Raw genomic sequence first — 16,435 nt, 5'->3', positions numbered from 1 at the left:
TCAATACTTTTATGAGAAGTCAATACTTTTACATCTATTTTTATAAATGTACCTACATAATTCCTGATTATAATTTTTATGCAAGATTTCGTCATATAATTCAATAAGTGTCGTTCTATCGAGATATTCGTCATAACAATTGGTTTCAATCTTAATATAGATGTAATGCGAATAATGTGTCTAAAAATATGTTACATCGTTAATACAGAAACAAACGATTAATTCCAATATTTCATCAACGCAACGATAAATATGGGATATATGGTGTAATTTCTTCGATGTAACATCAAAAATCAGAAATAGACCTAACAGATGTTGTTACGCCAATAAAATTTCAAAATTAATTGTCTCTTCGTTAATGATATATGTTGACACGTATTTTTGAACATGATGTTCATATGACGTTTATATCAAAATTGAAATATCTAGATGAGACAATGTTCATATGTCCATATTCTCATTACGTTGTGAATTCTTGTTTCCACGCAAAACAATTTAATACATTTATCACCGGTAATATTTAATCAGTTTACCAGAAATTAGTGAACATTCTAATTTATTTAATAAAAACAATATGTTATCGAAATTTATAAATTTTGATAAAAATTACATCAAAATAATAATTTTGTTGACAAATACGGATTTTGAAATTTATAAATTTTGATATCACATTGCTTATATTATGTAAATTAAAATATTTGTGTTACATCACTCACAAAATTGTTTTAGAACTTAAAGATGTTACCAAGAGAATTTTAAAACCAATCTCCGAGTCATTTAAACCTGTTAAAGATTTGACAGACAGCTCAAAGATAATCATCATATTTATCTAGTGTAATGATGTAAAAATTGTAAAAAGATCATTATTTTGATTTTTTATTCCGAAAAGTAGACCAATTTGACACAATTTTTGTCAAATTATATTATAAAAATAAAAATCTTGATGTGAAATATTTTCACATATAATTTGTTTTTGAAATCAAATTGCCATATCTTATCACTCTCGTAAGGCTAGCATTTCCTATTGAGGAAAAAACGCGTTCTCGAAGAGTTTTAGATGACAATTTATGAATTCGGCCTGTAACTTTCCTTGGTTTTATTAATAGAGATTTAGATTTGCAAAATTTTTTTACTGCATCTTTTATAATGATGCTGAATAGCTGATTTGAAATAATTACCTTTGTATTACGGACGTATAGCAAAATCACTTGATTTTTTATTATATTTAGCATTAGGACGTCGCATAACTTTTAATTCGCCTGATTAATAGTTGAATTGGTAATAAAAAGATGTTGCCCATTTATACAAATTTTTTAAATTAAGATTTTGCGCTCTGGCTGTTCTTTGGAAATATAAAAAAATGTCCTATTTTTCTTTTACATTTGTGTTTCCTGTTGATATGACGACTTAATTTTGTTTGTTCCGTTTGATAATAAATAAAGTCCTTCTTATCTCTATATTTCACAGTTTTTACAAACATGTTTGCGTTTTCAGATGTGCTATGTTTCATAGAAGTTTTCTGGTATAACGTAATGTTTTTAATATTATAAATCCTAATTTTTTTTATATTGTATAGAAGTTTTTAAATTTTCTATCTCATCATTTGTAGAAGTATCTGAATAAGGTACGTAAGAAGAATCACTTGCTTTGAACTAGACTTCTTTTTTCTAAAATTAAAAAATAATATATTGTACTTTTAGTACTCATTATTCTTTTTTTATTTAATACAATAGTATCATTATTTATCTTCATAAAATGTTTTGTTATAACAAATTAAAGTTTACCCAATTATTGCAAGAAGTGCTTCTAATTAATTTAAAACCTTTTGATTAACATAAGATTTTAATATCCACCTTTTGCACACATTTGTTAGATTAAATAAATCTAAAAATGATACATTTTCAAGACTGTAAAAACAAAATAAATATTTATAAATCATTTGTAAATTGAATCAAGCTGGATGTTTCTTTTTCTGTTTGAAATTCTTTCTCTGTTACATCAAATGGCAGTAAAAGAATGTCCTTGCATCATATCCTGAACTTAATGAAAGAAGCTACTTTTAATTTAACAACAAAATAAATATTAATTAATTACTTTATATCTTTTGAATTATTAAGTTCTACAGGTAATTGATAAAAATCTGAAAAGTTTTAAATAAGAAATTATATATTTTAGACAATACTAATATTCAGTTTTTAGAAAAATAAAGTGATTAATGACCAATAACTATCCTGCAATGTCTAACTAGACTGTAACAAAATAATTTTAACAGATACACTTAGAATTTAATTAATTTATATGAGATATGATATCTCACCATCCGACGCGTATCTTACGATTTTCATCTTTTCTCTATTAAATAAAATTGTAAAAAATTTAATTTTACATAAATAATAATAATAATAATATAAAAATTTTTACGAATAATATCACTTATAATTCGTGGCTTTTTTTGACATTGATATAATTTGTTTACTATCACAAGTGTACTCTTTACCTCCGTATCATAATTGTCAGCAAACGGTAAAGACATTATAGATACATTATTATTTAACATTGTTAATTAAAAAATACCTTTGATTATAAAATATTATTAAATGCTATAATTTAAAGTGTGATTCAGTGACAATTACTTTCAATAAAAATAAACACTAAAAAGTTAGAGCATTTTAGAAAACATTATTTAATAGAATAATAGCAGTGTAAAAATATTGAGTTGTCCGGAAAGTCCGGATTTTTCAATAAATGATGTTTGAAGGCAAATTCGAGGAAGTTATTTCACTGTAATGTGTCAGATGCGTACGTATTTTGACAAGTGACATTTCGACGCATATTTAGTGATATTAGTTAACACATTCAAATAAAGACATTGCTCTTGGCATCAGTTTGAAAATGGAAGGAAATAACGTGTTTTTTCGGTGCATTATGCTTTCTTATTTTTGTAAAGGCAAAATGCGACACAAACTCGAGAAAAAAAATGTGTCGTGTACGGAAATGCTGTAAACGAACGCATGCGCCAGAAGTGATTTGCTAAATTTCATTCACTTGAAATAAATTAAAGATGACCCTCGTTCTGTTCGGCCAATTACCACAAATAGCAGCTATAATTCAATCGGCAATTTACAGTTCGAGAGACCGCAGCGAGGTTAAAAATTGGCAAATCAACTGTTTTCGAACTGTTTCCAAAACTTTTTATTCGAATTTTGCTTGAAAATCCGTCTAAACTTTTCGAACAATCCAATAGATGTAAAAATAAATTAAGATTGTGATATACAAGTAATCTGTAACAAATGTAAAAATAAAATGTAAAAATTCTTACATACATCATGTGTTATATTACACGTGTTTATATCGCTGAGTATAAAATTATAACATTGATATTATGTTATTGTTGTAATTTGTATTTACTAGATTTTAAACATACCTATATCTTCAAAATCATTACTTTTCATGTCATTAGAAAAACTTTTACTTTTATCAAGATCATTTGTTGTAATTTTTTGTCATTATATTTTGATGAAAGAAACATACTTTATACCAGTCAAAATGCAAATAAAAATGATAATGTAGTAATATAAATATACTTTTATGATTATGTATTACCGGTATCTTTTTTATAATCTGTTTGCTTTTATTTCTCTTTTTTTCTTAGTGATATTCTTAGTATCACTTAATAGCAATATTCTTAATAATCATCGAATCTCTCATTCAACGTTGCCAGTTTTTTCTTCCGTTCTTGCATTAAAATTCTTTATTATTGTTATTTTTACCTCTTTTCCTTGCTTTGTCAACCTAATTTCAGTTTTTTAATTTTTGAAATTTTACCTGAACCTTGAATCATAATCTAATATCATTTATTTTTTACTCGAATATAACTACCTTTATATTTATTAATGCTTTCCCTTCCGGTTCTAACGTAATCTCATTTTTTAAGAAAACTTATAAAAACACACCCAAAAATTTAGAGGATTATTTTTCAAGACGCTGTTGTTTTAAAGTCCTGATAACAAAGTTGTCGTCGCTCATTTTAGATCGTTTCTTTTTTTTAAAAAATAAACTAAAAGCTGCATTCGCTTTGAATGTACTGGAAATTATTTTATCTTCTTTTAATTTGTAATAAATGAAAAGAGAATAACATCAGTATAAAAGGATCCAAAATAAAAGTAACAAAAATGTTCACGAAACACCATGGAAAATAATGAATATTATACGACATTCCATTGTCCATGCGAAAGTTTTCAAACGAGGTACATACGTTGTGTGAAAAATCCGTGAAAGTCGCGATATACACAAATCCGAAAGCTAAACAAATTTTATATTTTTTTCAACCAGAAATAATAGTAGAATTAATTTGATGCCGATTTGATGATTTCGACGATCGAATTGTGATGTTGATTTTGTTATCATTTCTGGCTGGGTTTAAAGCGAGAGCTTTAATTATTACCTGCTGCAATCAAACGTTTATAGATTCATACTTATAAGGAATATTATAACTACCGATGAAATTGTTCGGTATTCAAACGGCATATGATGAGTTTCGCCGGGTACTGCGATCGCAGTGATCTCATTACCAATTACTTCGACCTATTTCGTGGAACCTCGGTGCGTTCCGAGAATCGCAGTGGGGAGATTAGGAGGTGATCGTCGTCGAGAGCTCATTCTTGCTCCAGCCTTCAGACTAATCATTCGTTTTGAGCAATACATAGAATCGGCGAGCGAACGTAAAGCACATTAGTTTGAACTTGTAACATAACATTCGGTCTACTCGGACTACAATACATCGCAATTCTTGACTTAAAAACAGAAATTTTTCATTTGTTTTGTGAAATACCCGCAACGACTTTATCCCTAGTAAAACAATTAATTAAGGAACATTCCTGTCGCAATACACATCCTCGCAATACACACATTATGATACAGAAATAACTTTACACCATATCACGAAACTATCTTATGTGAAATAATCATCTTTATACATAGATTAGATCACGAACCTCGTGTCATATCGTCACACCAAAATACAAATAATAATATGATTGATTGTCTTTCAACTGTTTAGAGTACTGTTGCCATATACTCGTACTTGACACTGAGGTATAGACGGCGTTGTTATGCGTAAAATTTTACCAAATTATTTGATTGACGGAAAAAATAGTTTTGTGTGAATTATTATTCTTTTTTTCTGTTACAAAAAATCTATATGTTTCTTCAAAGAAAAATAAAATTGCATTTATTAAGCATTATTTAAATTAATGTGAAACAAAATTTTATTATTACATAAATGTTATAAATTTAATTATAAAATACTTCAGTTTTGTACGTAAAGTTTAACGACAAAATTATTTGATTTACGGAACAAAACAGAAGAATATCTTCTGTGGACGCAATTAAACTTTTTATATAAAACAATATACCCGAATAGCACACAGACGTCCATAGGACGTCCAGTGCTCATTCGATTTCAGACATTGGGATATTCTTAGGATATCTAAATAAAATCCGACGGACATTTATTGGACGTCCTATGGGCGTTCGTTTTTTACAAGTTCGGACGTCCATAAAACATCCAAAAGAACTTATAATGGACATAATTTTCAGTGTCCTATTCTTCATAATGATTGTTGAAATGTTGAAAAAATATATAAAAGGAAAACTTTGTAAGCAATAATAAATCTGAAATACAAAACTGACTCAGATGTTTATTATAAAACTAAACATAAATTTTTAATGTAATAATGTACATTATCTCTAATAATAAGTAAGATAATATGTTATTATACATTGAATTATAATATATGTTATTACATTAATTAAACAAATTTTAAATTTTATTTATAGATATCCATAATTTGTTATATATTTAAAAAAACAAATAAATTTTTAAATATATAACGTTTGAATAAATAATGTTTTAACTTTCTAATTGACTTAAGCTCAAATTGACTGTGCAAAATGAAAAAAATATAAGCGCAATATTAATATATTAAATAGTGCATTTTTTTTATGGAATGGATAATATTCTTAACTTTTTAATCTTTCTATCTCACTGAACTGTTTGTTATACATATAGTCCGTACGTACGTCAAGTGCACGACACATACACATACACACATATTCATGCGGATACACACACACATATATTTATTCACACAAAAAAATAAAATGCAATCGGACGGCACGGTACGGTTAAAGCGCGACACAAAAAAAGGTAAAACTTAGACAATGAAAGGGATGTGGGCACTCATTTCCTGTTGACACAGGACTTATTCAAAATACATTATTCCGACATTGCGGCGTCGATGCTGCAATTGTTCAAATACCAAAATCATAAACATTATCATTAAAGAAACATCGGCGCCTCTAATCCTGAGCTCGTGGCAGCCGTCGGTCCCAACTGTTCGGCATTTATTTGTCGCGCTTGGAATCCGAAGATCCATATTGTCCAATAGAGACAAAGATCTTGGAAATCCAAACCAATCGGAATACAAGCTCAGAAAACTGAAAATTATAAATGAAGCAAAAAGCCTTCTCGCGTTCAGTTCGCTAAAACTCACAGCAGTGTCCAAACCTTATTGCATTGTCATTATGTAAATCGTGACTCAGGGCAATCGTTCTATACATTCCCGTAGACGGTTGCTCCTAGGCAAAGTCGCGATCACATGCAAAGTATAACGAGCTCGACTCAGGATGATCACACCCCTAAGTAAAGTCGAAGCCAACGCGTCCGTATCGACTCAGGATAGTGCACCCCAAGGCAATGTCGAACGCTGTACCGAGTGCCAGTGCTACTTGAGACGAAAATCATATAATCACAATCAAGTTCTCATGCATATACATATCTGTAGCAATAATCACGTCTCATATACCAGGACAATTATTTTTGTACAATTATTTTTTGTGAGTGAATAATAAACAATACTATACAACGCGAAACCACCAGTGTGGATATTAACCCATCCCCATTGGACACAGCACTGTTTATAGAACATCAATATAAAATCATTGTAATTTGCTTTAACAGGTTTAACTTCAATATTGTCTATGTTTTGCAGCTAATTATATATACGTATGTTGTAAAAATTATTGATTATTCTCACGTTCATTGAGTTTTTTTCAGTTTTGTATCGTTCTTAACCATTTCTTGCTTTTTCCATTTCCATTTCAGTATACGTTAAATCAGAATATGCATCTCCTGCAGCCGTAACAGAAGTAATTTTATACATGTATAAATCAATATAATTATTTTTTCAATGAATTATTTTTTATTGAAGATTAACGAATATAAATAAATATATATTTATTAAGTAGTTGAGAGAGATATTTTGGCCGTTGCTGTATCAATATGCGAAAAAATTATAATTAAATAAAGAACTTTTTTAATATTTGTAATTATATGCTTTTTATGACAATAAGATGTACATAAATATACATATAATAAAATTAATTTTAACAAGTGAAGAGAGTAAAATTTTTAAAATCAAAAATTTGTAAGAAGGTAATTCCACGTCTAAAGCTTTTATTTTAACTTATTAGAAAAAAAAGAAACATAATTATACGCTGTGAAGTATTCACTGACTGATTGACGGATTTATGACAAATTGCTTCATGACGAATCGTTTTGCTGATATAACACAGAACATAAATAAAATATCGCTCGCGGTGCTACAAAAACAAAAAAAAAGTTTTAAACTTCTACCTACAAATATGACTATTTTGTATGCTACATGTCCGTAAATTGTTATATAGAAAGCTCCATAGGTATTCTAAAAAATTTTTTAAAGTTTCTCACGTTAATTTAAAACTTATATTTTTCATTCTAATCAAATATTTGAAACAACTTAGTTTCAAAAATACAAGTGTCAAAGTTGAAAGAATTTTGTTTCGACAAAAAATTTTGAAAATGAATTGTGTATGTGCATACTTTGTGTTCAATTATGTGTATTCAACATGACATTCTGTACCTTTAAAATTAAGTCATTTCGGACACATAAATTTATGTATAACAGAAGATCCTTATTCTTGATAAGTATCCGTATCGTCGTTATAATGTCATCGATATTGTTATAAAGAGTTAAAAGTAAACCTTTTTAAATAAAATTTAAGATTAACTTATTTTTTAAATAAATTAAATTTTGAGTTCAACTAGAATTAACTGACCTTCCTTCAAATTATTAATTTGTTTTTAACATGTACGAATCGTTATCTATATCTTACGTAACGGCTCGTATATGCTGAAGCAAATTGATAATTTGATGGAAGATCAGTTACACGACCAAAATAACATAGAATGCATGTATTAAATCTTACGTAAACATTGTTTTACATATAGTAAATTAAACGTTTTGGCTTTATTCATCCTTTTTCAATCGTGTCAGATAATATTAATTTTAATTTCTTGTTATTGAAATGTTAAATGTGACGGAAAGATATGGAGCTTGGGCTGCCGTATATGCAGCTGTCATTTGTTATCGCGGATGAAATTAAATTTTTATCTGTATTTATGTAACCCGCGTATAAAACGTCGTAATATTTCGACGTAACAATCCTTTGATAATAGTTCTATATTTTCACCTTATTTTTATTTGCTTTGTGGCCAATTTGAAGAGTGCGAATAAATTTATAGAAGCGCCATAAAATTTTACTTTAATTTAGAAATACATTTATGGATATAGATATAAAAAAATATAATAAAACAATTAATAAAATAAAATATAAATAGTAAATAAATATATATATATATATATATATATATATATATATATATATATACATATATATAAAATAAGTGAAAAGAACAAACTATAAAATAATATAAATAAATAGTAAATAAAATAAAACAATTAGTAATCAGGAATTAGGCTAATGAGAATCAGCGCGGGTAAAAGTGCGTAATCGTATTAATATTACACAAATTATTTATTTATCTTTGAATTACGAAAATAAACGAACGTTTTGACTCGCTTTGGAGTCATCTTCAGCGTATCAAAAATATATGAAAAATTCTAGCCGTCATCTGTCACCAAAAACGGGAAGCAGTCGAGTCACCAACGGTTTGCCAAATCCGTAGTGGCATCTTTTCCCGATAACAGTGTCGCAGGCAATGACACTTCTCTGTATCACTATCTTATGTTTTGTTTTAGATAGCGAGTAATTATAAGTATTATAAGTATTTTCGTGACTCACCCATTCGAACTAACGAAGCTTTGGATAAATTTAGGAAATAAATTTCGCTTGTTAAAGTATACACTCAATCGTTTATTGTTTAACAACAATCGGTGCTAACTGTCTCAAGTAAGAATGAATACTGATTGTAAATTGAGTCGCTCCGGTTATAACATCTTACTTCAACGCTCACAAAAAGTCAAGCGGTTAAGATTATACAAATAATAAATAAATACGTGTAAGCGAATGGAGAAATAGTAAGTCGTTAACTATAATTATAAAATAAATAAATAGAATAAAATTAGCGGTGAGTCAGATATTACAATTCAAATGTCACAAATTTAATAAAATTATAAATAAATAGGTAGAAATAAAAATAATTAGGCGCGAGTCAATTGTAACAATTAAAGTAAATCACAAATCGTCATGATAGATGAAAATATAAATAAATAAATAAATAAATAAATAAATAAATAAATAAAATAAAAATAATTTAACGACGAGTAAACTATTACAATTAAACTCAGTTACAACCTATATCGCTCAAGAGAATATTGATTCTATTATAATTTATCCAATAACGAGAAATACGCATGATGCAGGCATTCAGTATCTGTTTATAAATTGAGATTGTTATCTTGTAATTGAATATGTAACATTTCGGATATCAACCGCCTGCCTAAGAAACATTGGTTGTCTAAGATTTTTATATTCTCCCAATCAAAATCATGATTACAATTAAGTCTATGTTCTGTGATAACCGAGAGATTATTTGTATTTTAATTAATATGAATGCAATGTTCATTAATTCTTGTTTTTAATTTTCTACTAGTTTGCCTTACATATGACGTATTGACGTCTTTACATATAATTTTATAAACAACATATTTCTTTAAGTTGCTAGGAAGAACATTTTTCTGTACATTAATAACCTTGTGATTAAAAAATAAACAAATAATTTGTATAATATTAATACGACTGCGCAACCTTTACCCGCGCTGACTCTCATTAGCCTAATTCCCGATTACTAATTGTTTTAAACTTTGAGAGTCCTAAACTAATTTAATCAAATAAAATAAATAACAAAATAAATAAAATAGAATAAAATTAAGAAAGATTATTGTAAACGTATATCATATTTCTGTGGGCAACAAGAAATTCACAGAACAATAACAATTACAACAATTTTTCTAAATTATTGTATATAATTTCGCATTTTTATGTGACTGATAACATATGTCTACAGAATTAAGGGAGGTCTTGCGTTTTGAACTTTGAATGACGTTTCTATGGGATTTTGATGTGCTGAAAACGACTGTTGTCCATTTTTTCCATCACCCTCCATTTTTTAAATAATTGCAAAAACTTTCTTCAAACATGACTTCTTTATGAATTTTTTTTATTTAAAAAAAATGATAGCGAGATCAGCTTTACGGTTTTCTACGCAGAAATGTTCCCACAATACATAAAATATTTTTGCGCAACTTATGAAAATGTTTTATGAAAATCGTAAACAAGAAACTTTGAAAAAATAGTAAAAATTAAAAAAAAATTATAAATTTTGAAATATAAAATCAAATAATTAAAAAACAAAAAGTCTTAAAATATATTTGACAATTTGGGAAAATTAACTGTATGTTTCTGGTTTAAATCTTTCTTTGAAAAATTTATTTCCGACCATTTGTTCAAGGGCGTCTTAAGCGGGGGTGCAAGGGGTGCATGGCACCCGGGCGGCAGGGCTTAGGGGGCGGCAGCTAGGTCGGATTTTTTTTAATTCGAAGCTAGCCAAAATTTTTTTTACTAATATTATAATGCAAAAAATTTTAACACTAAGTAGAGTAAACAAAAACTCAAAAGTGTTATGAAAATATAATTTTTTCTTTAATTCATATACAGTTGTAAAGTAAATTTACAATTGTATATGAATTGAAGGAAGAATTTTATATAAACACGTCAACTCTATCATTTGTTCTATCCCTTTCTCTTTTCGTCGCTGTATTTTGTTTCAAAGGCTGCGGCCGTCGCGCCGCCGCAAACCGTGAGCTCGCGACGCCTCAGATATACGTGGTTTTCGTTGTGTGCGTTATCGCTACGGAATTGTATTGTGTTTAGCCGAAAATTTGTAAGAGGGTACTTTTTTTGTAAAAAAGTTTACTTTTTCCCTTCTTTTCTCTCTGAACATTTGCCCTCTAGTGTAGATATATTACCTATTTATTGGAGCATTATTTTACGAAGTATCATCAATCAACTGTAGAATAAAAAGTAAGTTGTATCCGTTTTTTTTTTTTTGTAAAATATAGTTACCGATGGGTGACACTCTTTTGGACACAGCACGATTGGACACCAACTAATCATCTTGACCTATTTAACCAAACCAACGAAAAAACTCTAGGCATCGGCCGCTGTGAGTGGTGGTGTCCAATTGTGCGGTGTCCAATCGTGCGCACCCCGTTACCGATTTCGGGAAAATTTTCCAAAAATTTATAAAATTTTGAAAGTACAGCAGCTGCGATAAATGTTAGTAACACAATTATATTACACGAACTATTTATTTTATCTATTACATATGGTCGCGATGCGGAATGATTTTTCGAAAACCTTCGTTGCATTGAATCACCAAGGGAAGATGTTCCCTAAAATACATCTTCTTCCCGCGTCGCGATCATATCTTTATGCATAACAATCTCCAAATTTCAGTAAGTCAGAGAATGTACAGCAGTTACGCATTGTTTCTATTCTGTTATTCATTTATTTGATTATAGTAATATAGATATTATTTTTGATATTATACTATTTATTAGATAATTATAGATGGCTGATGGAAGAAAGAGACTTTCTGGCTTTCAATATCGAAAACGAAAATTGGAAAAGGAAGAAACGCAAAAAAATGTACAAGTTCGATCAAAAAGTTTCTCCAGTCAGGACCTTCAACGAGTTCAGATAAAGATACGAATCTAATATTTGAAGAAGACGCTGTAACAATGCCGATATTAGAAACAGCATCAACTTCAACAATAGTCTCAGCTTCGACATCAGTTACTGAACTGTCTAGTAATGATATTTCAAAGTCCTCCGAGCCGTTACTTACAAGTTGTTGTAAGTACTTGTTAGTATCGATTCATTGACAGATCCTGCTCTTTGGCCACATGTTATGTCAGATAATATTAAATTGTCAATAGTTGAAATAGCCAGTACAATTAAAAAATATGAAGTTTCCAACAGATGAGTCAAATCGATCTTTTTCAGCTGCGTATTTTTTTAAAAAGCTCAGTAATAACGAAACTGTCATACGGGATTGGCTTCTTTATTCAAAATCTAGTAATTCTGTATTCTGTTTCTATTGTAAGTTATTCAATAACTCTGTGAATGCATTTAATGATAAAGCAGTTTACAAAGATTGGCGTCATTTGTCTAGGAATATAGAACGACATGAAAAAAGTGCAGCACATTTTCAAAGTGTGAGGCAATATGTAAATTTAAAACAAAATTTAAAGAAAGAAAAAACTATAGATTGCATAAATCAGGCCCAGATGGATCGTGAAAAAAAGAGGTGAATGGCAGTTATTGAAAGAATTATATACGTTATTCAATTTTTAGCCAGACAAAATTTAGCTTTTAGAGGGCACACGGAAAAATTGTTTGAAAAAGATAATGGAAACTTTTTACAATTAATAGAAACTATTTCAAAATTTGATAACGTTACAGCAGAACATATTAATCGCATTGAAAAAGCCCAACACCGCAATATGCCTCATTACCTTGGTCATAACATTCAAAATGAACTAATCACTATAATAGGCGGAAAAATTAAACAAACTATAATTAATACTCTAAAACATTCCAAATATTATTCTGTTATTTTAGACTGTACATCAGATACCAGCCATGAGGAACAAATTACGGTAGTTTTTAGATTTGTTTATTTAAATCCCTCAACGAAAAATGTTGAGATAAGCGAGCATTTTCTTGGATTTTGTCCTATTACTGACACGACGGGACAAGGACTAACAATGTTTTTACTGGACTTTTTAAAAAATATTGATATTAATGATATGCGTGGCCAAGGCTATGACAATGGTGTTAATATGAAAGGTAAAAGGATTGGCTTACAAAAAAAAATTTTGGATATAAATCCTAGAGCATTTTATGTACCATGTGCAGCACATAGTCTTAATTTAGTTATAAATGATGCAGCAAAAAGTTCGCTGGAAGTTACTAATTTTTTTGTTATTGTCCAAGAAATATATGTATTTTTTTCGGGGTCAACATCGCAATGGCAAATCTTAAAAAAAGAACTTCCTACTTTAACTTTAAAGCCACTGTCCGATACACGATGGGAAAGCAGAATTGATGCCGTGAAAACTCTTTGTTTCAATTTGGAAATTATTTATGATGCTTTGTTTTTTATTTATAACGATTCAAATAAGGACAATGACACAAAGAACTTAGCAAATTCTTTGATGTCAAAAATAAAGTCATTCAAATTTGTTTGTTCATTAGTTACTTGGTATGCTATTTTCTTAAAAATTAATATTGTAAGTAAAATAATGCAAAAATCCACTGTGATACTTCCGGAGGCTATTAAAATGTTAGAAGAAGTAAAAAAATACTTGATTGAACGTCGGACGGATTTAGCTTATACAGAAATGCTTAATGAATCAAAAGTTATTGCTGAAAAATTAGATTGTGAGATCAGTTTTCCAGCAATCAATACTGTGCGACTTAGAAAATAAAGGCCTGGAATGTTTGATATTGAAAGTAGAGATGATGCTATACAAAATCCAGAGTTGCATTTTAAAGTTAATTTCTACTTTTTTTTATTAGACACCGCTATAACTAAACTAGATGAAAGGTTCGAATTACTAACTGATCACAATAGTTGTTTCTCTTTTTTACACAGCCTTGACACTTTAACAAAATTAGATTCGAATGATAAATTCAAATACTGCATGGATTTACAAAATAAATTGACAGATTTTGGAACTAATCATTCTGACATAAATGCAATAGATTTACAAAATGAAATAGAGATTTTAGCGACCTATTTAAAATCTACCGCTTCATCGCTTGATATTTTAAAATATTTGTTTGAAAATAACTTAATTAGCACATTTCCAAATTTATCGATTGCTTTACGCATTTACTTAACATTACCTGTCACTGTTGCTGAGGGTGAAAGATCATTCTCTAAATTAAAAATTATAAAAAATTATTTAAGATCAACTATGACACAAGCAAGGCTATCAAATTTAGCTATAATAAGTATTGAAAACGACATTGACATAGACATAAATGTTATTGTAAAAGAATTTGCGATAAGAAAATCAAGAAAAGTTGATTTTAGCTGTTAAAAAATTATTTTCAATATTATAATTGATATTTTAATAAATAAAAATGTTATTTAGTTTATATTAAGAATAATTTTCTCTTTTTAGCTTTATTTCACTCAAATCATTCATCATCCCTAAGTGTCTAATCATTAAACCCGCAAACTAGAGGAGGGGGCGGCATATGAGTCCTCGCACCCCGGCGGCAGTTAAGCTAGAGACGCCCCTGCATTTGTTAAAAGTTATTGAATTTAAACCATAAATGCATTCCGCACGCGCCGTAAACTACAGTGTTTGTTTTTGCGATTATTTAAAAAAATGGAGAGTGATGGAAAAAAAACGGACAACGTTGTCGTTTTCAGCTCATCGAAATCTTATAAAACCATATCTCAAAGTTCAAAACACAAAACCTCCCCTAAATGTTGTAGACCGTAGGTGACGCCGCGCGAGGAATGAATTGTGCTTTAAATTCAATAACTTTTTAACAAATGGTTGGAAATTAATTTTCCAAAAAAGATTTAAACTGCAAATATATAGTAATAAGCCTAAATAATTAAATATTTTTATAAAATTTTTTCTTTCGAATTATTTGGTTTTATATTTCAAAATTTATCATTTTTGTACAATTTTTTCAAAGTTTTGTGTTTACGGTTTAAATAAAACACTTTTACAAATAGCAAAAAGATATTTTCTGTATTGTGGGAACATTTCTACGCAAAATGCCGTAAAGCTGACCTCGCTATAATTTTTTCTTTAGCCAGAAAAAATTCATAAATAAGTTAAATTCCAAAAAGTTGTTTGCAATTGTTTAAAAAATGTAGGGTGATGGAAAAAACGGACAACGTAGTCGTTTTCAGCGCATCAAAATCCTATAGATACGTCGTTCAAAGTTCAAAACACAAGACCTCTCCCTAATTTTTTAAACCTGTATAACCTGTGCTCTAACCGTAGGCGTAGGTCTAAACGTTGTAATAGTGACCAGGATAGAGATTAGGATAGGCTTTTGTGATATAAAGTATAAAAACGCCGTAGTAAGAAGAGGGACGCAAACAAAGTTTTCACAAAAACACGGAGTATTTTTTAATCAATGAGATAATTGGCAAAGAAAGGTAGTGTCTTGAAATTTACGAGTACATCACCATGTTTATGTAGTTGTTGACCTTTATCATGAAGTTTAAACAAGTTTCACGAAAGATGAACATGTTTTATAAAATAATAGTAGAGGAGAAGAGGGTAATATGGCACCCATTTTTATTTTATTGAATAACTTTGTTCATAATTAATATTTTCTGTTAAAACTTGAACGATTACATTCGTCAGAGTTGTTTGACAGATTCCAGACTCAATGTAATGAAATATTTATTATTTAAGACGTGATTTATAAAAATCTAATGCACTGCATAATTGGTGGAAGAAAAAATGTGGTTGTAATATGGCTACACACATAAAAATAATTTTTAAAAATCAGTTTAGTTTAAGAAAAACACAGTATCTTGTTACATAATTATATATTTTTAATTTTCCATTGTTTAGAATTTTCCTGATTTAGAAGTTTCGTGCGTTTAGAAGCTTTAAAAATACCATCAAAAATTTTATTAAAAATATCATTTTATCCCTGTTTAACATTAAACAACAAGCATAAGTGATGTCTCTAATGTTTCTGAACACCAATCTTTAGAATGACAAACGATTTATTGAAGAAATATTTCGATATAAAAATTATGCTTAAAAAACCATATTAACAAAATTCCATGTTATTTTAACTTCGTTTAATTTGAAATGTATACGGCCGAATAAAAAGTTAAATGACGAAAAAACACTCGAGTGTATGTACCTTTGTGTGATAATACACTCAAATGTAAAAATAATGAGGAAGTGTATGTAATTAAAGGTTAAAAGGGTACTTAAAAAGTTTAGAAGTGCTCAAAAGTAAAAATGCCTTATAG

General features: G+C 28.8%; 1 protein-coding gene across 2 annotated transcripts in view; it reads left to right on the top strand.

Moving 5' to 3' along the window:
• LOC113006269 (fatty acid synthase) overlaps positions 1–16,435 on the top strand; it is a 50,446-nt gene that overhangs the window by 11,093 nt on the left and 22,918 nt on the right. The window lies entirely within an intron of this gene.

The sequence above is a fragment of the Solenopsis invicta genome, chromosome 1, assembly GCF_016802725.1.
Source record: "Solenopsis invicta isolate M01_SB chromosome 1, UNIL_Sinv_3.0, whole genome shotgun sequence".
Taxonomy (NCBI): domain Eukaryota; kingdom Metazoa; phylum Arthropoda; class Insecta; order Hymenoptera; family Formicidae; genus Solenopsis; species Solenopsis invicta.
Note: the sequence above shows the minus strand (reverse complement) of the source record. Positions and strands in the feature narration are given on the sequence as shown.